This window comes from Pithys albifrons, chromosome 2 (assembly GCF_047495875.1).
Source record: "Pithys albifrons albifrons isolate INPA30051 chromosome 2, PitAlb_v1, whole genome shotgun sequence".
Lineage (NCBI taxonomy): Eukaryota > Metazoa > Chordata > Aves > Passeriformes > Thamnophilidae > Pithys > Pithys albifrons.
In genome coordinates, this window is record NC_092459.1 from 52,495,866 (window position 1) to 52,520,366 (window position 24,501).

Consider the following 24,501-nt stretch of genomic DNA (forward strand, 5'->3'; position numbering starts at 1 on the left):
CTTAGATTTGGTCTGAGAAAGGGAGAATTTCTCATTAGCAGTGTGACTCCAGCAAAAGGCTTCTGGCTCCAGCAGATCAAAACCTCCTAACTGACCAAAACAAAATTATAAATCTTTAAAATGTGAGTGTTTTTGTAAGCCTTCCAAATGCACATATGCACTTTGTTTTATAATATATGTTGACACTTATGGGTGTCTACAGAGTGGTACTTTTACTTAACAGGAGGAAATGTCATTAGCTTCTGCTAATCTCATGATTTTTCCCATTAGCTACAAAGCCTTTGTTCTCATCCACATCCTGGCTGCATACAGCCCTTGTAAACATTTTTAAAATTTGACTTTTAAAGAACTTCTATTATTCCTCCAAACAGTCTGAGATAATGGATTTAATAGTCCCTTTCATATATAAGTGAAGAACATAACTCCATATGTAATAAAATTTTTATTCTTTAGCCAGGTGTTGTGGTTTAAGAATAGTGCTCCCCAATTTAGTATTCTCACTGAACCGCTCCAAACCACACACGACTCGTTCACTCCCTCCTCCTCCTCCTTCTCCTCCCCCTCTGCCTGCAGTGGGATGAAGAGGAGAATTGGAGGCACAAAAGATAAAGACTATGGCTTGAGATAAGAGGAAACAGCAATGAGATAATGTAATAACCTGTAACAGCAGCAATATTAATGACAGAATGCACAACAAAAAAGTGAATGATTCACACCTGATTGCTTACAATGGAACCCCCCAAAATACCTGGAAAATACCCAGCACACTATTTAGTAGTCCAACTACAGAATAATGTCTGAACCCTAACCATGCCCTCTCCTAGATATTGCAATAATCAACCCTGTCCTGGCCAGAACCAAGGCAGCCAGGGACATCAGATCTTCTTTGGCAGGCAGTAAGGAAAATTGCAATGGAAAGTGACATTCAAAAAAAGCTAAACTATCTTTTCTTTCTAAAGTTTACAACAGTGAGATCATATGCTTTACTTACGTTGTACAACAGATGACAAACCTGGCTGCCATACAGCAGAAGTCTGGACTCCACTGTGATTATAGACTGAGCTGGGACCAGAAAGGGAGTCAGCACGCATGCTGGTTGCATGGAAGGAAGCAAAATGTGCCTATGTGGGAAACAATGTTTAAAGCTTAGAAAAGGTAACATTCAACCATGATTCCATGATTCCATGAATCCAACCTTAAAATCGGGGGTTTATAACAAAAGAAAAACCTCTTAAATGTACCAGACTAAACCCAGATTTTTGCCCCATCACAGAAAACATGTTGTAAAATATCAAAACCAGAGCACCCAGCTTTATGAGTTTAGAGCTTTTCTCTTAGATTTCATGAATACACTGCTGTAACTTGGAAAAATTATAAAAGTTGTCAGAAGCTATGTTTCATTGAATTTTTATGTCCTTTATGTTTGTCACCAAATTCCACATAATTCTGAAAAAATATAGAAGACTTTTTAGCAGATGAAGACCCAGCAGCAGATGTCTGACAATATCTATGCATGCCAAAATAAGAACTGTGAGGTGCATTTCAATCAAGAAAAAGTCCATGTCTTTGTAAAGAATGATCTAATAATTGAAGACTTTTTTTTTTAAAAGCAACCAGACTTGGAATTCCTTTTTCACCTTCCTGTGAAGTTTCCACTTATGTTATCTAAATAATTTTTAGTCTGCTGTGGTGGTGTGCATTTGAGAAAAATGTGTACCACGAGTAGGTTACTTTAATGGTTTATATTTTGAAAGGATTGTTAAATTTGCCTCATAAATATAGCTAGTAATTGATCTGGAATGGTAAAACATTGATTATTATTCTCATTTCCTACACAAGAGACTGTTTTCATACCCTTAGTCAGAATCGGGAACAAACACAGTTCATTTGGTATTCGGTGCTATTGATGGAGCAGAACTTCTTACCAAGAAACAGGGATGGGAACTGCTTATGGTGGTGATGCTACCACCAGAGGAGGAAGTTTTTATAAGCTCTGAGTATCTATCACTTTGCAGTATCCAGTGTTGTGGTTTACTTGGAGGATGATGAATCTGGGGGCTAGAAGCCTGTGGGCTGACAACTGACATTTGTAGCCACAGATTGATAATATCTTAAATTGAGACACCTGTTATTTTATAAGCAACATGGAGTAAAATAGTCTTGATCTAGAAAAAAAAAAACAAACTATAAGTGAAATTCTACTTAAGAGACAACCTTCTGCATATTGTACAGACAAGTTTGCAAAAATTATTTGTAATGATAATATATTTTTCAAATAATTAGATGGCTTAAAATGAAATGTGGTTGCCTGACATGAATTTAAATGAGATAACTCACAAACATACAAAAATATTACATTAGGCTGTGTTGTAAGGTTTTGTGGGATTTTCATCAGAAGGGATTTTCTGTTGAAAAATATTTTGTAAAAAAATACTGGAATAAATTCAAGCAATATATTCCCCTTTGGAATAAAGCTAATTCCTCTATTATTAGCAGAAAGGACAATTTAGTTACTCTTATAGCTATCTACTCATTAGAGACTATAATCTAAAAACATTCAATATTAAATAGTTATGTATTCATTGACATCCCCAGAGGTAAGGATTTAAAAATAGGTCAAAACATCCTGTGCAGAATGTACATTTCTAAAAGCATTTCACTTACAGCACCACAAAAGGTGATCGAAATTGCATTAAGACTTTCATTCCCAACGCAATCAGACCCATCAAAAAATGGCTTCTAATTGCCTAAAATACATTTTGGATCTGCTCCTTTTTCATTTGTAGCTATTGTTAATATGTGAAATAAATAAATTGTTCTCATCTTTTTCTTCTGAAAAGAAGTTCTAGACTACTGCTAACTTAGGCAAATTCTAATCTTGCATCTTCATTAAGCAAAGCAAGGGAGAGAGATTATTTGGTCTAGTGGCCCAAAAACAAGATTGGAAAAAATAATGCTCCAGTCCTAATTTGGCAAAACTAAGTCACTTTCCTGTCTTAGTTTCCCCACCTGTCATGATTTTACTACTGCCACTTTATACCTCATGCTATCCATTAATTCTAGAGTGCTTTGAAAATATTAAATCAATGAAAAAAATAATTAAACTGTCTAAATAGAATTACAAACAATAATTAGAAATTAAATGGAATGCTATTATCTATTGAGTGTGATAATGAGAGAAAAACTAGGACAATGCAGAACCCATATGAATATAGCAGAAATAAGCTACAGTGAAAACTTATGTAAGCTTCAATTCATTAAAATGCACCTGAATGACTTCTAAATACATTTGCATCTATTAAATTTTAGATCTAAGACTTTGAAAATTATTTTCCCTTATATTTACAAATTATTTTTTATTTAACTTCAGCTTTACATGATCTAGCAGAAACTGCTTCCTGAAAGTATCAATGAAATAAGCCTCCAGCAATTTCATCAGTGTCAATCATATCTAGCTTAGAATACATAGGTAGTACCGGATATGTAATATATCCTTGATCTGTGTTTCTTAAGATCAAATATTTCCTTTAGCTACTTGTGTTCAGATCCCAGTAGAAGTCTTTGGTAATTGTATCTGGCATCTCTGGACATAATACAATTTTATTTTAGAAATATGTGCTTTTACATTTTACAAGTATGCAGGTAGAGCGCCAAAGACCATGTCATTGCAATGGTTGTATTGACAAAAGGAAAAAAAAAGTAAAAAAGATATGACCTGCAACTCTGAAAGAAAACCCAGAAAATATCTCAGTTATTATTCCCTTAAAATGAAAATGCTTTCAATAAACAATGGATGCAATTTTCTGAATAGGTGTGGTGAACCATTTAAATCTAAAGGTAGTAGTAAAGCATTTTATATATATATATATATATATATATATACACTTAGAGAACCTGATATTATTTCTATTTTTAATCAAATTTGAGATTAAAACCCATCAAATGTTAAAATCAGCAAGCTGGAGCCTGAGAGGCTGGTTCAGATCTGTACTTTGTCACAAATTTAATCATTTTGGGAAAGTCTCTTAGATTCAGAAATTTAAAAGAATTTAAATGCCCATCAAAATGGGTGTCATTTTTGTTTGCAATGGAAATCTTGGACAATTCTCATTTCCCAGTAAAGAAAAATGTGAAAAGAGCACTATTCAACAGAGACAGAAGACTGTGAACATAAGTACAATTTCCTAATTTATTCAAATCAGTGCTACCTAACAAAGATGAAGTTGCAGAATCACATTCTTTTCACTAAGAGGGTGGTTGGGTTGTTCTGGAGCAGGCTCCCCACAGAAATGGTCATAGCACCAAGTCTGGCAGATTTCAAGTGTTTGGATGATACTCTCAGGCACATGGTGTGACTCTTGGGGATGGTCCTGTGCAGGGCTAAGCATTGGACTCGATGATCCTTGTGGCTCATTCAGCATACTCTCTGATTCTGTAATTCTGTAACATGTGAAAATTTCTGTGCTGTCCGAAACACTAAGCATATCAGAGATCTTCATTGTCAATAAAGCGATGCAAATTCTGCATAGTTTGCATATAGAATCAAGCCACAGCAAATTCAAATTAGTTGCTTTTTACAGTCACCAATTTTCTGACTTCTCACCAAAAGTTAGGAAAGTGGAGGAGGCATTCAATTTGCAATATATTTTCTCTTTAGAAGTTTTTCCAGATTGTTGTGTCTTTTTAAAAAGTAAAAACAAACAAACAGAAGAAATGTTTCTTCCTGTGAGTACACTGGAGAGTAGAAGCAGTACAACAGGACAGCTATAGATCATATTTTCAGATAGGGTAGCTTTTAAATATTGAAAAGGAAATTACTTGGCAAATTATTACAAAATATGATTGATCCCCAATAAGAGATATAAATATTGTGCAGAACAAAATTGATGACATTTCTTAAAGCAGACCATTTAAATTTATCTTAATTATCTGTCATAGGAATAACCAGGTGAAGTTCTGTAAAAATATGGATAATTTCACAAAAACACTTGTCTCACTTCGCAAGTTATGTAAATACTCTAAAGACTTCCTCTGAGATGCTCTAAAATAAGTTCACTTGATCATTTAAACATCCCATAGAATCTCAGAGAAGATGGAAAGATTACTTTAATAAATGTGAAATTACAAAAAAGGAAATAAACAAGAAATATTAGTACTTCTTAATCAGAAAAGCACATAATTTTAAAAGAACTCTTTGCTGAATAACTATTTTGAGCAGTTCACTAGTTACTCTAAAGACTAGCGGAAACCATGTATGGGTGAGTTCCTTCACCTTTTTATAGAGTGTTTAATCATACTGTGCAGACATCAGATAGTCCCAGCTTGGGTAGAAAGAACCCGTGAAGTGATTAGAGAGACAGCTCCAGCCAACTGAGGGAATCTCAGTGCACGGCTCAGGGGGAATAAGCAAACGTGAATGCAGAGAAGGCCTAAAAGTGAAAGTGCTAATCAGGCATCTAGGTTGGAGAGCAGGACACCAGACCTGTGAAGAACTGCGATTCAAGATATATCTTGAGGAAGGCATGCAGTCATGATTGAGGTAGCACAGTGAAAAGGCAAGAACTGGGATTAGGAATACTGTTGGAATCCACCATCAAAATCCTTGTAAGGATCTGTAAGAAGCAACCAATGAATTTGCTGAATATACTCACAGTGGGCCCAGCAACTCCTTCAGGAAACTGTCACTGCTGGGTGGCAGAAGCTGGTAGTTGTCTGGTAACTGGTCAGAGCACTCTAGACATGTTTATTTCCTTTATGATTTTAAAGAGGCTGCATGATGCTGACTGGCTTTGCTTAACCCTCCTTTTTTGAGACATGATTCTACCACAAGTCTCGGCTGCCCAAATATGTTCCATCATCCAAACATCTATCAAAGTTTATTATAACCTCATGAAGTACTTCATGGTTTTTTTGTTTAATGGAGGCAGACAAGTTTAAACAATGTAACTAGTTGGACTTTGTTAAACTGGCAGAGTTAATTTTGACTATATGACACATCCAAGAAGCTGATAACCTCTAACACACTGTGGAAGTGAGGAGGTCTTCATTTAGCCCAGATACAGTGGGAAAAAGGTGTTTCTGAAGCCTATCTTCCTTCCTGTCTATTTTATTAGATTTGATATAACTGGCTGAATTCAAGTGATAGAATTCTAAGGGGTTTTTTTTAAGTTTTCAGATGCATGAAGACAAGCATTTTTAATCTTCATTTGTAAAAAAAGAACAACAAAAAATATTCAAGCAAACAAAACCCCCAACAAATCAAAATCCATAAAACAACATTCCCCTTTCGCACCCCTCCAAAAACCCCCAAATTTATAAGGCAAGTAAAAATAAAATTCTTTATTAAGCTTCTCTCTTGAAAGGCAATCCCTGAGAAGCATTAGGACAAAGTGCATTACATCTTCAAGAAGCACAATGACATCAGGAAATAGTAATGCTATATGAACAACTGACTGAAAGCATAAAGAAGTCACAGTAACCTATGCCAGCTCAGTCTTCTTGCACTGTATCATCCTGTCTAGAATGTGCAAACTCTGTGAAATACAAAAGGATGGACAGAAATAAAAGAATTCATTTTGTCTTGTTTATTAGTCAACTCCCGATTTTCTGGATACTGCTCAATAATAAGGGAATATTCTTCTCTCCTGCTGTTGTGAGTTACATTATCTCAGATTGATTTCACATGTTTCTTAGAATTGTGCCTGAAGAAAGAACTATTAAATCAAATTCTGAACTGAATATTGAAGTGGCATTAGCAGCCCTTACAAATAAAGCTTAGGGGTTTTGCTGACAAAGTATGCTAGGTCAAGACACTGCAAACTAAGCCTTTTAGCATGTGTATGTTCAAGTCAAATTTATTAGTTGCTAATGGAAAATCTGCCTTAGAAACTTGGAGGGTTTTCTAGTGAGTGAAAATAAATGAACAGAGCATCTCAAAGCCAGAAAAATCTAGTTTAAATCCCATAAAAGAACATGAGAAACAACCTCCCAGAGGGATCAAAAAATGTTTAAGAATAGTACCAACAATAGCAATGCATTTTATGACGTTGCAGAACGAGAGGAGGCAAGTTTAGAATTCTAAACAAATAAAAAAAAAAGAAAAGAAAAGAAGAAAAAATGTTGGCCTGTGTGAAACTCTGCAAGGACTATTCTGCAACAATATCTGTAGCCTCACTTTTATTCCTGTAGTTGGCAAACAACCAAGAACATCTAGCAAATGTTGCAGAAGTTGATATGGTAAACATACAAGATTATTCACAACTTATATCCATTGCAAAAATACTTGGGAAGTTGAAGGGTTGCATACTTGGAAACCCTAAAATTAGTTTCTTACACAACTGCAATAAATTCCTTGTTGTATATAAGCATTATAATCTGGTTCTCACATAATGTTCACATCCTCCTATTTTCTGAAAGACGTTTCTCACACCTATGTATATACATCATACAACATGTCAACTTAATGTTCACTTGTTTTGTGGTGGCTTTTTTCCTCTTTGCTCACTGAGTGTCTTATAATATAGTTATTTTATGCTATTCAAAATCTGCTAGTTCTCCCTCACTGGAAAGCTATCAAAAAAGAAGGTCAGTGAAAAATAAAGGGCAACCATGAGGCCTTTTTTTTTCCCTGCCTGATAAGCATATTGGATCAAATACATAAAGTTGTTTCAGCCACCCTTTCTACCAGGAAAATGGTAGTATTTTGCGCATCTTGTTAATTAATATTGCTAAGTAAAATTAGTTAAATTAAAGCTAACCAAGGCATGTACTTCTAAACTGCAAACCACACTGAATTTTAATGTCACAAGACGAATCTTTCCCCTTTGGCTGGTTCAGTTAGTGGGAGTTCTTATACAAAGTCCATGCTAGAATAACTCATGTCACTTTGTAACATAATTATCATAATGATTAGAAGATTGATGGGATTCCAGTAGAGATTATAAAACTAAATATTCATTAGACCAATTCCAGTATAGTTATCTAAGAAAGTTCAGAGTCTGGATTGTTAAAATAGAATGAGAATTGTCTTATTTTTTTTAATATACAGTTTTCTGATTACAGAGGAATCTACATATTGCAGTATGGTGCTAATGGTGTTGAAAGGATGGTTGAATGGTAAAGATTCTGCTCTAGATGTATCAGATGTGTTAAAACAATCTTTATGTACTGTTCAGTTTTGGGGTTTTGTTGTTTTTTTTTTTTTTTGCTTATAGTGCTTTTATAAAGAACTAATTAGTCCTTCTACTCTTTGTTTTCAGTGTACATACTGCATATACCACATACATATCAGTATGATCTGTAACCTTCCTCTTCTCCAAGTTGTGACATCACTTGGTTAGACCATGGTGCTAGCAATGTCAAGGTAATTGGTTTCATCCTCATAGGGGCCATTCACTTCAGACTCAGTGATCCTTGTAGGTCCCTCCCAGCTTAGAAGTTTCTGTGATTTTGTCATCTGTCAGCTTGTAAAGTTATATTGCCAGACCTGTAGTTTCCAGGCCAATATACATTCCTGTACTCAAACGTTACTGAAGTGAATGAAGCAAAATCAGAAATCTTGTTTTAAAGAGATTTCCCCTAAAATCAGTTTTCTTTTTAGTAATCCAATTGTGATAATTTGAACAACACATTAACATCAGGGAGTTTGCTAATAAGTATTTTCAATAAGCTTTATTTTCTTCCTACATACTAAACTAAGGAAACAAGTTAATTATCTTGATAGATTAATTCCATATATATTTCTAACTCCAATATCAGATAATAAAGATAGATTTGACTATGGTTTGCCAACAATAATACAGTAAGTAACATGTCTTACTGATTCCATTTTTCTATGCATTTTTTAAAAAACCTTCATACAATGAATGAAAATGTTTCAGATATGCTCTTGATGAAAGAAAATATTAGTTTTTATTTAAGGCAAATAAGTATGTATTGCTGTGTATTGATCAGAGGAATAATATACCCCTAAGAAAGTAAGAACTGAATTTTACCAGAAAATATGAAGTATGAATGTTCTATTCATCAATTCAATGGTAATACCAGAAACCCCCAATTTCACACAAATATATCCAGAGATCCAGTGAAAATGTTCACGACTACTGTGCAAACACTGCCATTGATTTAAAGAGCTGTAATATTGATTAAAACAAGACTTTTGCACACAGAACAGGAATCATAAACTCTAATCTACTTGTTATCAGGGGGCCATATTGTATATTAGTCCAATGATGAATATATATTTTGAAGCTGAAAACAGTAGATATTTCAAAAGCATAAGAACTCTGTGCAGGGATCAATAGCCACAGGTATGTTACATGAGTATTGGCTGATAGTTACAGCTGGTAGCAAGAAACCTTAAGTAGAGAGTGGAATTTTCAAAATTAAGGTAACAACAAGTACGATGGCAGCTAAGAAGTGGAATAATAGTAAGTAGGATATCAGGACATAACATATATGAAAATCATCACCTGAAACTTGAGACTAAGACAATAAATTTCAGGTTCGTACAAAGAAAGCTGAACTTATACCTGGTTACCTATCTCACTAACCACAGACTAAATTAATTACAAGTGGGCTTGCCTTTGTAAAATCTAGATGATATCAAGGACTATTTTTTTGCAAGCAGATTTAAATTTAATGATTCAAAATCAAGTCATAATTGAATCTTCTGAATAATACATGAACAAAATATGCTCCATGCTACTACAGTCTATTTCTGATTTCAAAATTTTTCATTTGTGTTGCTATATTCTAGTAAATCAGTTTAAGCTTACTGTGAACATTAAAAGAAGCTGTTTCAGTAAATTCCACCGTTTTCAGGTGCAGATGGGGAAAAGAAATTCTGAAACCCTTTTAATCACTATTCTTTCCATTTAATATAAGCACTTTAACAAACTTAATGCACTTTATTTTTCAAAGTCTCTCTGTTTCCCAGATAGAATTTATCCTTTTCATCTCTCTGAGTGCTTTCTGTTTGAAGTGCCTTCTTAGCACAGCTATATGCAGAAAACATGCAGTTGGCTGACATGTTTTATAAATATATAATTTATTTTAATCTGATTTCTATGTATTACAGGGTATATATACTTCCAATTTTATTTCTTAACTATTTGGAGTTGAATTGAATGCAGATATGTACATTTGGATTAATATCTAGAGCTGCTCTGAAGCCAAAGTACTGCAAGTTGTGATTCCTCTTGTGCTGAAGACTTCCACACCTGATGAGATGACTCATATCCTCAAAGTGCCTTTTGAGCTCCAATGACTATGTAAGCAACTAGTTCAGAAGTAGACAGCCAAAGCTAGGGAAATGCATTCCAGCCTTTACAGGTCATACTCTGTTTCAAGAGTTCCATAGTATGGACTGTGCAGCCCCACAGGAATTATCAAAAGTTGGGAACATAGGAGAGAAGAAAATTTTCATAGAGTCATTCACTTAAAATTTCTTCTATAAAGAAGGTTTCCTTTTCTTGCGTAAAAACTACTCATATCTGTTAGAAAACTCCAGGCAAAAGTCTTGTATTTGAATTCATGTTAGTGCTTTACATTTTGGGTACTTCCAATTATTATATTAAATAAAGCTCAATGGAATGACTGGGGATGTGTTACACATTTATAAATATTATGTATTCCCAGAATCATATGTTTAGTTATCAGAATCAGATTCACATTGTTGAATGGCTCAGAAGACCAATTAGTCCATGTCCTCAGCCTAAATATGCATGAAAACATGACAGAACTTTGTCTATCATGTTCTTAAATGGCAGAAACAACAGATCATACAGTGACCCCAGTCAGCTCTTTGCAGTCTCCTCTCTGTTGGCTTCAAAAGTTTTTATTCCCCCAAGATCTAATTTGTAACCTCTTTACAATGTCTTTGCAACGTAGTCTAGCTCCTGTGCCAACGATGGATTCATTTCCATTACAGGCAGGGAAACAGGTTACTCAGTTACTTTCAACAGCCAGTCATGCTCTCAGCCTTCTGAGCTGGGAAACTCCAACTCCTTCTATCTCTCTTCACAGGTCCTTGTTTCCAGATATTCTAATTGCTCCCCTCTGGCTTCTCTCCAGTCAGTTCACAGCTTTTCTTAAAGTTTTTTGAGTTGAAGCCTTGCAAACAGTAGAGAGAGTTTGTGAACTGTGATAAGTTTACCCTCCCTTGTGAGAAAGTAATGTCCAGGCTGTTGTTAATGGTACTGTGATGTTTAGTTGTTTCAACACAAATGTTGTACTTTCCAACCTGTCCTTGGTGAATAGCACTTTGAAGGACAAATCTCGGGTTTCTCAAGATGATTTTGAATGCTACTCTTTTCTTCAAATGTACTTGCAAACTCTCAGTATTATATATTAGTCTTTTTTGTCATTTCAGTCACACATGTAATTGATTAAAATATATCAGTATTGGACCCAGAATAGACTACAGCATAGCATCACTTCATATTTCTTTCCAATATGACCATAAACTACTGAAATTTCTCTCTGGATATAGTTTTCCTTTTTGCATAATGTCTTATGGGTAGGTCTGAACAAAAATTGTTTTGACAACATTAAACTTATGACATTCTCTTTAGTGTGCTAAGGAATCACAGTATATATACCAAAATCATCAGGAAAATTGTACCCAGAATGAAAAAAATACCACCAGCACCATCAAGAAGGAAAGATATATTAATGGGTTTATATATATATATATATATATATATATATATATATATACATATATATATATATATATATATAAGATATATTAATGTCTTGGAAATTGTTAACCTGAATATCGGGGCTCAGTGTAACAAATTTAATCTCACATGCTGTGAGAGTCCCAATAACTTAATGGAGTTATTTCAGTATAGAAAAAGTAGTGCTGAAGTTATCTTGAATTAAGCTGTAAGACACAACAGGTTAAAAGACGGAAAATGCATGGGAGCAGCTTAAGGATGAAGTTTTTCAGAATGCTGAGCACTCAGCCCAGGCAAGAAAAAAGTGTATAATTAATACTTTATTGTAGTGCTGAGATGCACTAGGGCAGAACCAAGGAGTTTGTCATTTCCCAGCCTTTGAAGATTTAACAATTCAATATTTATTTTCAGTCTTAACTCTGCCATTCATTTTTGAGATTAGATGCTTTTTTTATTTAAGAGATGTACGCCTTAAATATAATAATCCTTTATAGATCCATCTTTCAGATTAAATGAAAGCATTTATTTTAGGTTGGAAGGATATGGGGTTTATTGTTGCCTTCTCTGGGCAAACTCAGCTCCCAGTGAAATCAGAATTGCACTAATGCACATTGTAGAAAACTGCTGGGGTACTGGGAGTTCAGGGAAGCATTAATTCTTCCAATCCTTTTGTTCAGGAAAGAAAAAATATCAGTGATATTGATCTAAAAGTTATGTGTCTTTGTGTAAACAAAAGATTCCTCTTATAAGTATTTTATTAGAATTTTACTCCAAAGAAAAAGACACAGCACATGTAGTATATTGCTGGCATTTCATAGTGAAGGGATTCTACAGATACTGAAAAAATGAATTATTTATTGAAGTTTATATATTTTTTTCCATTGGACAGATATACATTTCCTTGAAAATATTTTTACCTAGTCTAAATTTAATAAATCAGATATACTATGTTTATTCCTTTAAAAAAAAAACCCACACCTCTTCTTCTTTGAATTCACAGCATTTTTGCAATATTCTTCATCACCAAGAAATCAAAGAGCTTCTTGTATAATTCTTCCCCCTTCAACTATTCTATTGTGTATACCAGCTTTCCAATTCAAAATAATAAAAGCATTGATCTTCTAACATCTTGACAGTGGAGTTCGCCTAATGCTGCATTAGCACTAAACATAAACAAAAAATTTAGTATAAGCAGCCCCAAGAGACGCTTCAACCAGATTTCTCCATTTCCCCAAGCTAAATCAGCTCCTGAAAACTCAATTTAAGACACTGACACAGACACTACAGTTAGAATGGTAAATCTACTCCCCATCAGTGTCTTAAATAAAGTTTTCAGTGACTGATTTGGTCTTCAGAGATAGAGGTCTGTTCTAGATACTGCTCTCAAGTTATCCTTATTACAAATCATAGTGTTTCATCTTAATCCTGGCTGGAAATTGGAAGGTCTTTGAATACAGAGCTGGATATTGAATAGATTTGCTAAAGTAAATTTTAGCTAGCAAGTTGAAAATGCTTGCAAATAAAATATGAATACTTAAGCACTGTGATATGATTCAAAAAGAATGAATGCAAGAGACAGAAAATTTTGAAATGAGCTTCCTAAATTTTTGAGCACTTTCATTTTCTTATCCTGGATACTGTACTTTCACTACTACCATGCTCTCCAGTATGGTACAGCAGGATTTTGATGGATACCCAACAGATATTCGTGCTTCAAGAAGACAATCCATTCTGTAATTGGGAGTTGGTGGGGTTTTTTTTTACTTGGTTGGTTAGCTGGTTGGTTAGGGGTTTGTGTGCTTTTTGAAGAATTGCAACACTTCTAAGTCTTCAAGGAAAGACACTTGGCATCACAAAATTATTTAGGTTGAAATGTCACCTTGTGCAAGTCTCTTCTCAAAGGAGGGCCAATTAATTAACATTGTTCAGGTGGATTTTTGGTCAAATTTTTTATATCTCTGAGGATGGAGTTTTTGCCTCATCTCTGGACAACTGTACTAGTCTCTGGTTGATCTCATGATTTAAAAAAAATATTAAAAAATAATCAGAGTTTTCTGTGTTCCACCTTGTGTTGGTTGTCTCCTGTCCTTTTGCCGTGGACCCCTGAGAGAAACCTAGTTCTACCTTCCCTAGGCACTCCCTTTGGGTAGTTAAGGGCAGTAGTATCATCCTCACAAGTCCTGCTGCTGATGTTGAACTGGCCCTGCCTGCTTCCTCCACCTCCCCTCAAACATCCTGTGCTCTAGTCTGTAATTAGCTAAAAAGGCTTTGCTGGACTGGCTCCACTCTGTGCATGTTTCTCTCGTGCTGGGAAGCTCAGAACTGGACCCAGTCCTTCAGGTTTGTTCTCAGCAGCGCTGAGCAGAGACAAAGGATCTCATTCCTTGGCCTGCTGGTGACTGGCCCCTAACACAACCCAGAAGGCTGTTACCCACCAGGACCCACAGGTCCCTTCCTGCAGAGCTGCTTCCCTGACTATCAGTGCTAAGCCACAGGGAGAGCTCCATTCTCATTGAAAAGACTATCAATGGTCCTGTCTGAGAGCAGAGCCAAAGACCACTCACATTCAAACAGTCTGGGGACCACTCAATGTAAATTTGAACTGAAAGCAAATCTACCCTTTTGCACAGACCTGTGAGATGGAGCAAAGCATCCAAAATTAAGTCTTCAGCAACAATGGAGCTGACAGCTGACATGAACGGTCAGTGAACTGCCATGAAAACATAGCTGATCAGGAATTAATTTTTAAGGATGCCTTCCAGGTATTAGATCCTACTCTTCAATTAACAGGGGTTTCTGTGTTTTCTTTTACAAAGTATCTTTTATATATTCATTTAGTACCTCAAGTAAAAAAGCAATTTGATTAGATTTTAATAAATCTGTATTATTACTATTTATATAAATTTTATTTATCTCTTAAATATAAAATAAAGTTTTTGCAAGACTACTCTGCACAATATAATACCAGTTTTTTTCATCATTAAATAACATAGTTTATCTCTTAACTGCTATATCTTCCACAAAATACCAGATGAAAATACTTGTATCTACGAGAAAAGAGTATTAAATCATGGGAAACAAAAACTGATGTAAAGAGTTTTAGACCAAAAAAGTGTGATATCTGAAAAATTACTCCTTACCACCTAAGAGCATCATTGGTTCAAAATTTTAGCTCCACACACTGAATCTGCATATTTTTTTGTACAATTTGCATATATTATACAAGCTGGTATATCTGTTGTACAAACTGGTGTTAAGATCAGCAAAATAATAGATCTTTTTATTTAGTTGATTTTACCATCTTAAATTAGATGTGCTCTCATTATATGTAAGAACACATATATTCTTATGCAGATAGTCCTCTTATGCTTTAGCAGCATTACATGCAACACAGACAACATGCAAAAATGGGACAGGCTATTCATCTGTGAACTACTACCTTAACTGGTTTAAATTTCTACAGTTTCTTTTACAGTACATGAGGTATTTTCCTTCATAGGAGTTAAAAAAAACCAAACAAACCAAGCATGGTATGATATTATTATTCCTCAGGGAGTGTTTTGAAAACATAATAAAATCCATACCTTTACCCAAAGTTATTCACTGAATCCTTTTAAATGGATTTGAATTGTACTTAGGAGGCTGTAATTTACTACAGTGGTGAGCATTGTCACATCATAGCAATAGCTCACATGAGGAAAGGACATGCAACTGAAAAGTTTGTTAACATCAGCTTGTCCAAGGTTATCATTTGTTTATTAATGGTGATGAAGTTGGTTTTTTTGTCTGTTTCCATGAGACTTGTAATGTCAGAATAGAACTTTATGAATAGCTTATTTTTCATTTCTGATTCAAGGATTTGAACCCATATCACCTCATTAGATATGTGAGACTGCTATTTTCCAGATTTCAAATGCAGTATAAGCACCCCAACAAGTTTGGAAAACAGTCACATTTTTCTAAAAAAATTTCAAAATATATTTTTACATTTTTTTACAGTGTGGTTCATATTCCTGTTCTTTTCATTTTGAATGCTAAACTAGCTAAAAATGGATTTACTGAGTAGTACTCTCATTATTTAAAGTTCTTTCCAGGCACAGATTAAAAACAAACAAACAAACAAAAAAACAAACAAAAAATGAGCTCTAGAACAGGAGAGAAACTGTGTACTTTGTTTTTTAAAAGTAGTTAAAATAATTCTCAAACACAGGAAGCTGCCAATATACAAAGTATTACACAAAGTAATTTGCTCTGTATTCAGTATAAGTTAGATATTATTTTTGTTGCGCTTAGATGACAGTAGTGGATAATCAAATTGGTTTTAATAAAACTAATCTGTGGCCTGTGCTGAGTGATATGATATCACACCACAAAAAGAGAGAGTAATTTCACCTACTGCTAAATTAATTACTTAATGTAAAGAGGCTGATTTATCAAATCTGATATAGCCTTAGGTATTCTAATAATAACCATCATCACCTACAAGGACACGAATGAACACTTTATGAACTGAAGTTTATCAGAGTCATATAACATGTTCCTGTGACAAATGTCTTTTTCATTTAAAAAGCTAAATAGAATCTTTCAGGCAGGAACTGAAGGTGTTTTTTAACATCTGTAGGGTAACTATAGTTCAGGCAGAAGCAGCTCTTGCCACACATGACAATCCAAAACTGTGACACAGGTTTTCCTGTGTCACCTGGTGGATTGCAGATGTGCAATCCCTTAAAATTGGTAAAAATCAAACCTAGGTGTAAAATATGTCAAACCAATGGTCAGAAATCATAAATATTCATCAGTGTTGCAGTAAAGACTGCTGCATGCAGGCTTTGTGCACATTGTGCTAAGCATGTAGTAGTGTCTTCACTGATCTGACTTTTATTGGCCCAAATTTTCAAGGTACATGAATGTTGTACAGTTTCAGATGTAAACCTAATAGTGTGGATATCACATTTATCAGCCTGCTCAACAGTGGCATAAGTTATAGTGAAAGAGCCTGAAATAGTGGATGCAGTTCTGTTATTCCACACCATCTCTTGAACGGGGCTCAAGGATGACATGGAAATGGCCCACAGTTCTTCTCCTATGCGTCCTGATAATCAGTCTGTGGCTGGTGTGCTGCTCAACATCTTATGTCCCAAAATCAGGTTTTCAGAGTCCTTCAAGAATAGGTTATCACTCTCTTTCAACTGATTCCTTTCTATTGACTTCAGAGGAATTCAGACCTTTTAAATCTAGATATTTTATTTTGTACTGAGAATGCAAGTGTTGTGAGACTTAGCTACATATTATAAATTGATGCTTTAGCTCATTGCAACATCCCCACAGAAGTAAATCCTTTTGAAAATATTCACCTTGGGATAGATTTGAATCAAAGTGAGTAAGATGTCTCCACATTCTTTTTTAGTAGTTTTCCAGCTTACTCAGGCTTCATTTTAATTATTCTGAGATATTAATGCATTTAAAATTTCTACTGGCTAGAAATGCTTATCTCATAGAGCACAATGTACACAACATGTATTTCTCCTTAGCCTGGTACTTCAGGAAGCCCTTTTGTGTTACAATGATCTCACATTTCATAACACATCTTCTGGCATGACAACATCATTTTTTGTGGTCTGAGAACTCTGTTCAAGTCTCCTTACTGTTTTCTGCATAGTCTGGAGAAGGTAGATAGTTATTTATATTTTAAAGGATAATAAAATTCATAAGAAACAGAAAACATGAATTTATCACTGTACATGTGCACTTTGTTTTACAGCACATAATACTAAGTAATAACCAACACCAGGGGACACTAACAAACCATGTCAGTTGGAATGTCTTTCTGCATACATTCTGTAAACTTTCTGATGTTCAAGGTGTACACCCTAAAATTCTGCATCCTTCCTTACTAATTATTGGACCATCCTAAATTCTTTTTGTACAGTGATGATCAAGCAAAATATACTTGAAGTAGTTTGGTAATTTGGTAAACCATTTATTCTAGAAAAGGGAGGAATTTTGAGGATGTTAATTACCTGCTGCAAATTTAGTCAAAGCATAGACCTTCCAGTTTGCAGCCTGTAGAATGGTGTTCCCAGCTCACTGAAAGCTCTGCACAGTCTTTTGGATACTATCCAAATATAAAATGTCCTTGTGTTTAGAAGGGTTTTATTTAGAATTAAGAGGTGAGGTATATTTGTATCTGAAAATTCTAAGCACTATTGATCTGCGTATTTGCTTGAGTAAACCAAGACAAGAGGCATACCTCCTTTACTGTTTAAAACTAAGGGGAGGGAAACACAGTCCCAAGAGACTAATGAACTAAAACATCTTTAAAAGCATTATGCCTTACTTATAAAAATCTAGTACTGATATATTGTGAAAGCAGTATAATCTTGCATTTTCAGCTCAAAATGAATAACCAGGGTTTTGAAACCAATCAGACTGTTCACTTCAGAAAAAGGTCTGGAACCACACTGAGTTTTATTCAATCATAAAATTCTTTGCTAGTTTTTTGGTTTTTTTACATGGAGCACAGCTTTGATATGGGAATACATACCCTATTTCCAGCTCTGGATCCATGCCCTAAATAAGGCCATTCAGTTCCACCCCAAAGCAAAAACTTTACTCTCTAAGATATCTGTGGGATTATCATCTTCTAGTTACACCAGTAAATATTTAAATTGCATTTTTGTACCTTCAGGTTTAATCCAAAATTTAGAATAGATTTGTCTATTACAGCTAAAAAAGGTAGGTTTTTTTGATTTCTAAGATCTGGTAACCCCAGGGAGAGAACAATGTAGATCACCTGAGACTGAAAAACTGTCACACCAGCATCAACATGGCTTGAAGACAAGCTGTCTTTGTCAGAGAAAGGCAATTTGTCAAAATAAGGTATTATATTTAACTCATTTTCCTTAAACAAATTTTCTCAATTCCAGAATTATATCCTTGATTACTGCACCATAAGAAAAAAATGAGATTCCACAGAGTTAGCTTCTACTTTGGGATGTGAGCACCTCTGGTCAGCTGCCTATTTCAGTGTATTTTATCACTTCACATGCTTACATCCTCCAGAAAGTACTTTTCCAAGAAATTGCAAAATTTCCACTTCTAAGGGTCTTCAATAAATATGTACAATATCTAAATTAAATTTTTTTTGTGACTGTAATTTCTCAGTCCCTATGATAGGTGACATTAGGCTACTAGGAAGGGCTTAATTCTCTTGTTCTGCACAAGAAAAAATTCAATGGGTCTTAGCCCAGAACAGTCTTAGTCTAAAAATATTCAATTTAAATATGAAAAAAATCATGGCACAGTAATAATCATGTTAACCTTGCAATACAAACTGAGAGTTTCTACTCTCTTATTAGTTGAAAAATAATTCAATAAAAAAGTTTTGAAGATGTATGGCCAAACTTCGCGAACAAAGATTTGGGAAGGGCTCTCCCCAGGTGGGGGTGTGCCCTTCGCGTCTGCGCAGTGGATTTTTTAGGTGAGGCTCAGCGTGCGCAGAACTGGCCCCACCGTTTTAAGGTCCATCTGCCATGGCCAAGTGAGCTTGGACAGTGACAGTGAAGTCCTCAGGACTGTTTACAGCACCCGGTACTAACCGGGGCTGACCCTGCTGAGCATCCGAGATCTGACGGGATCGGGATGGCAGGGAGGCAAAGTCCTCAGGACTGTCTACAGCACCCGGTACTAACCGGGGCTGACCCTGCTGAGCATCCGAGATCTGATGGGATCGGGATGGCAGGGAGGCATTGAACTGCCTGGTATGGTCTCCACTTAGACTTGAACTCACAACCTTGTGATCAGAGTCTGGAGTGCTCACCATTACACCACGGGACCGCCCAAAAAAGTTTTGAAGAACAATGTTACTAAACAATGTTGATGCCATTGAACTGATTAAATTAATACTCTGGAGCTAAGCAGATATCTCTTTTAATGAGTAGAAACAGAGCAAATTAAAAATTTTGATCTTTATCAACGTACATATTTAATTTCTTAAGAAAGAGGAAGATCTAAATTAAGATAACATTAAATGTAGCTGTAATAATTTCATAAGATTATCAATAAATATCATATCATGGACTAAAAGTGACAATGTCAATCTCTGTATAGCACCGTCTATGCGTTTTCAGGAATAGTGGAGAGAGAGAGAGAAAAAGAAAAAAATTCTACTTCTGGAAAGTTCTATTTTGGCTCTCCAGTGAGGACAGATTTTTCTTTAGGCAGGAGCAGGTCTGCTTGCATGAGAAAATGGTACTGCCTGGTGGGAGTTAGATTTAGTGGAAAAGTGAGATCACAGAAGAGAACAATGCCTTTAGAGGCCTCTGTGCATCCGAGGTATCCGGAACTGTAAATGCTTTCAGACCCAGACCTTTTATCACTGAAACCTTGTGTGATTGTTCAGTCTCCAAGCAGCCTGTTCTTGCTAGTTTGAGTTTGATAAATGAAACAAGTGGTTACATGGCTTTATTTGACAAAAGTTGTACAAAAGCTTGCAGGTTTGCAGAGGTTTCAGCAATTCCAATTAGAAAAGTGGAAGAAATTTATGTCCCATGACACAGCAAGCCACAACCATTGAAGTCAGTACAATTCAACTTCCCTGAATCTGTGAGATTTCCTAGACTTTCAAGAAGAATTGTCCTGGACCACTGCTGCCTCATTTCTCTCATTTCACTGTTTGGAATCAGCTTCTCTAAGGTGCAACCAACAGAAATCATTGTAAAACTAATATGGTGTCAGTATTGCATAAAGATGGTACACTTACTAATATCTTCTAGTAGCAATACAATACACACTGAGCTATCTTCCTTTTAAACACTGCTGTCCTTCTGGTGCTGTTTATTACAGAGAGGCTTATATTCTTTTTCTGGCAGCTCTTACAAAGCTTTCTGCTGCCATGTTCTGTCATCAGCTGTCCTTAGCCAGAAAATGTTATATACTGTACAGTTAACCCCAGCAAAAGTTGTTATCTACTATGTTAAACACAGGCACAAAACCATCAGAGCCCAACATATTTTTCAAATTAGGATGAAATAAAATTACAGACTTAATTTGAAGATGTCTCAGATCCTAATCTCTGAGATCTGAGTCTCTGACACCTCCAAAGTCCAGTCTTTGCCTAATCTGGCAGTAGTTCTCTTGACCACTACAAATACCAGCACATCTTCAGAATTTCAGCAAAGATGTCCTATTAAATATTTTTCTTTGGTTTTTTCCTCTTTGATAAATAGCAAAATCTACTTTAATGCAGCAATTTTCAGTAACAAGCATTACAAATACCATCAGAATTTACAAAAGAAGCACAGTGGTTGGCAATAAATCCCATACAGATGTATTTCTGTGTCCATCAAGGCAGCAGCTGTTTGTTGAATTTAGGATAATGAAATCTTTCTTGACATACAGACTGTGAACAACAACATATTGGCTTGCCCAATATGGATCTACAATTCCTGTTAGTTTTCATAGCTTCAAGGCTTATCAGACCATTTCGTTGCATTTCCCTGAATAAAGTTTGAGCCACAGATGTTAGAAAGAAAACAGACAGCAAATACCCTGGAGAGTATAGTAAATCCCCAGATTCCAGAGTAGACTTTGTCTATGTCCACTAAAACTGTATTCAAACAGTGAAAAAAGCAAATAGCAAGCAGAGTTTGTCCAAAAATAGCTCTAAATTCTGTCAGTATAAGAGATGTTAATGATAGATACATCATCCCCTTGTTGGCTTCCACAGTTCTACAAGGGGATTCAAATCTTTAACAGTTTCCTCACTAAGGGAAACAGTTTTGTAAGCTGGGTGACCTTCAGTACTGCTCTGCTAATTTGGTTGCATGTAGGGGGACATGGCTTGAAGGTTATAGACAAGTTCAAAGCACACAAAAATTTATACATGAGAAGATTTAACTGTAAAGCAACTGGCTTTGTAGTTAATAGGCTCCTTCTATATTTATTCTTATTCCCCATATTTGGGGTATAGGAATTTACAAGATCTAACTTCCATGTTGGCTTGTCAAAATCTTATTTCATTATGCTTCTTAATCCATCCAAGCTGGACCTGAGCCACGTATGGTGTCTAATCTTACCAGAATCAGATTTCATGTCTGCTTATGGTTCTCCTTCCGAAGTTGACCTTTCTTGTTAGCTGTTTCAATATGTGATAACTGCCTCTTGAAAACCTTCTCAACCACATTATTCAAAGTTCTTTAAGATCTGAAGGTGGGGGTTTCAGTAGAGTTTCTTTTATTAATATTATTATAAAAAATTAAGGAATATCACATTTTCTGTGCCAGATATCAGATCTATTTTATGACTGTAGGGATACAACACAACATTTTACTGATTATTCAAAGAAGGACATAGAATATAGATTTGATAAAGATCTGTAATTTTTTACTGATAAGCAGTCAAAGACTGTTGCTGAACAAAATAAGATTATTTAGTTGTAATCACAGTGTTCAACTTAACTGCTAAAAGATTTTTTGAGAGCAAAGGAATTTCATAAATTTTACAAATTATTTCAGAAAATCACCTGGAGATAAACTCAGTGATGGAAGAAAGCTAGATTTTGTGAAGTTTCATTTACATATGTGATTATAAATATTTTAATATATGATTCTATTTCCTGCATAACGTGGAAATTTACATGTGCTTAAAACTTTTAAAGTTTTGGATTACACTATGCTTTGTAAGCAAAAATAACTGCCTCTAGAGCAATAATGTCCTACCCAAGAGACTAGTTCTGAATTTTTATGTTTAGCTCCTCCTGATCCATTTTCACTTCATCTGGCAGATGCATAACAAATATTCAGTTATTGCAAGCCAGTTTATCCCTTTCTTTTTCAAGGAATACATTTTTCACCCCTTCTCTGCACTTTGTAAAATATTTTTAGTTCATCGTGCTTCTTCTGAAGGTATTGCAAGTGATAAAGTAGAGACAGACAATGAGTCCTATTCATTTGTGCTACAACTCTGATAAGAGACTACAGGTTAAGAACTTTCCATAGTTACTAGAATGGCTGAAAGTTCTTTTGACAATAACATGATGGATCAAATTTTAGTCATTTAGGAATAAATCTGTTATTTTAAGCAAAATTACTCCACAGACATTCATTCTTCAACTTCTCACACAAGGTGAGAAGACCAGTGTTCTACTTGAAGGGCTGTAGCAGCGCTTACTCCAGAAACAAAAATAATGTTCTGGCTGGGGTATAAGATAAAAATGTTGATTTTCAAGAAACACATAGCAGGCACTTTTCTGTGTCTACAGCTTTGGTAGGGAGGAGTCCAGAGAAAGGAGAGGTTTGTTGGGAGTGAAGACATAGCCACACATAAATATATATATATTGGGGGGAATCTTGTGTAGTTTATACAAATGTTCACTGTGGCTTTGATCACCTTCAAATGCTTGATGTTAATTGACTGACTAAATTAATAGGAAGCAATTTACTTTTTCTCATATAACTTATTTTTTGCAGGATTGGACTGTTGTAAGAATGGAGGTCAATTATTAGTCACAAGCATATTTAAGGTCTTTCTATCTGATAGCTCTGTGTGCTTTTGCAGGGTAGTAAATTAATTTTTTATTAATGTATAAAATTTCTGTACTTTTGGTCAAGAACTGCAACTTAGAGAAAAAACATTCAGCTCCACTGCAGTGTCAAGTGTAATTAGATCAACTGACATGTGACACTATCCAAAACCTCTTTGAAAGGAGTTAGTGCAAAAAGGAAAAATAAGTGGGATTGAAAAAAATTATGATTTTGAAGCAAGGGAAATGTGGACACAATGTATCTGCTGCCGAATACCATTCCATTACATTTGGCAAGATAAAACTAATTAAATAGTTACATTTTAAAATCTTTATGAGAATGTTAATTATTAATGACACAACAAGCTGAAAAAAAATGTAGGTTAGGTGTGGAGAGAGTTTGGTTCTGCAAAGACATTACTTAAAAACAACTTTTTTTTTGCATGACTGAGCACATGCACACAGACTAGATAGTCACACTTTACAATGAGGTTACAGTTATAAATTATTCATAAAGTGTTGGTAAACACTTTAGGCTATTACAGAATCCACAGAGTCCATAGCTTTGTTACAACTATGTGTAACACCCTTAAGTAATGTGCAACCACATATAATTTATGAAAGTAATATTCATAGTATTGTTTATTATGTATATTAATAATTTATTAATCCTTTATGAACTATTTATAAATGCACTCAATGGAAAACATGGCTGACTAGTTAATCCATTGCACTAGCTGTATGGAGTTAAAGGTTGCATGCCTCTTCCTCTCCTTTTTAACAAGCCAAGAAATCTTTAGACAAGGCAACATTCCCTAGCTATTTCCTTTCATGCTCCTAGGAAATTAGAAATCTGAGAGAGGCATTGCATAAAGGTTTTGCCTGTAAGAAAATGCACAGAATCCTTTTCTTACATCTTTTCCCATATTTCAGTAGAGCTACCACAGGTCTAGGAGACAAAACTCCTTGCAGGTGACCCATACATATTGAAGTCTATGAAACTCTGATTCATCTAGAATTCTTGTATAGTTTGGTAGTTCAGACCAACAAAACATAGGCTTTATTTCTAGGAACTGAGCAGAGGAGGGTTGCTGTGTAGATGTGCATGTCCATCAATCCTTACGGTATCCACAGAAAAATGGGCACTGTAACAGAAATGACTGCTACAGTGTAAGCTACCACAATGTCTAGGAACAGATCCTGGTTTGCAGGATTATTTTTCTAATCCCAAGAATTTCTGCCTGCCAAGCTACAGCTACTTCTGCTTGCAGCAGGCAAGCTCCACTAACTTTCATGTGA

The 24,501-nt window shown here is 35.2% G+C and overlaps 1 protein-coding gene across 2 annotated transcripts in view; it reads left to right on the forward strand.

Moving 5' to 3' along the window:
* Positions 1 to 24,501, forward strand: part of NKAIN2 (sodium/potassium transporting ATPase interacting 2) — a 559,103-nt gene that overhangs the window by 443,208 nt on the left and 91,394 nt on the right. The gene's annotated exons all lie outside the window — the stretch shown is intronic.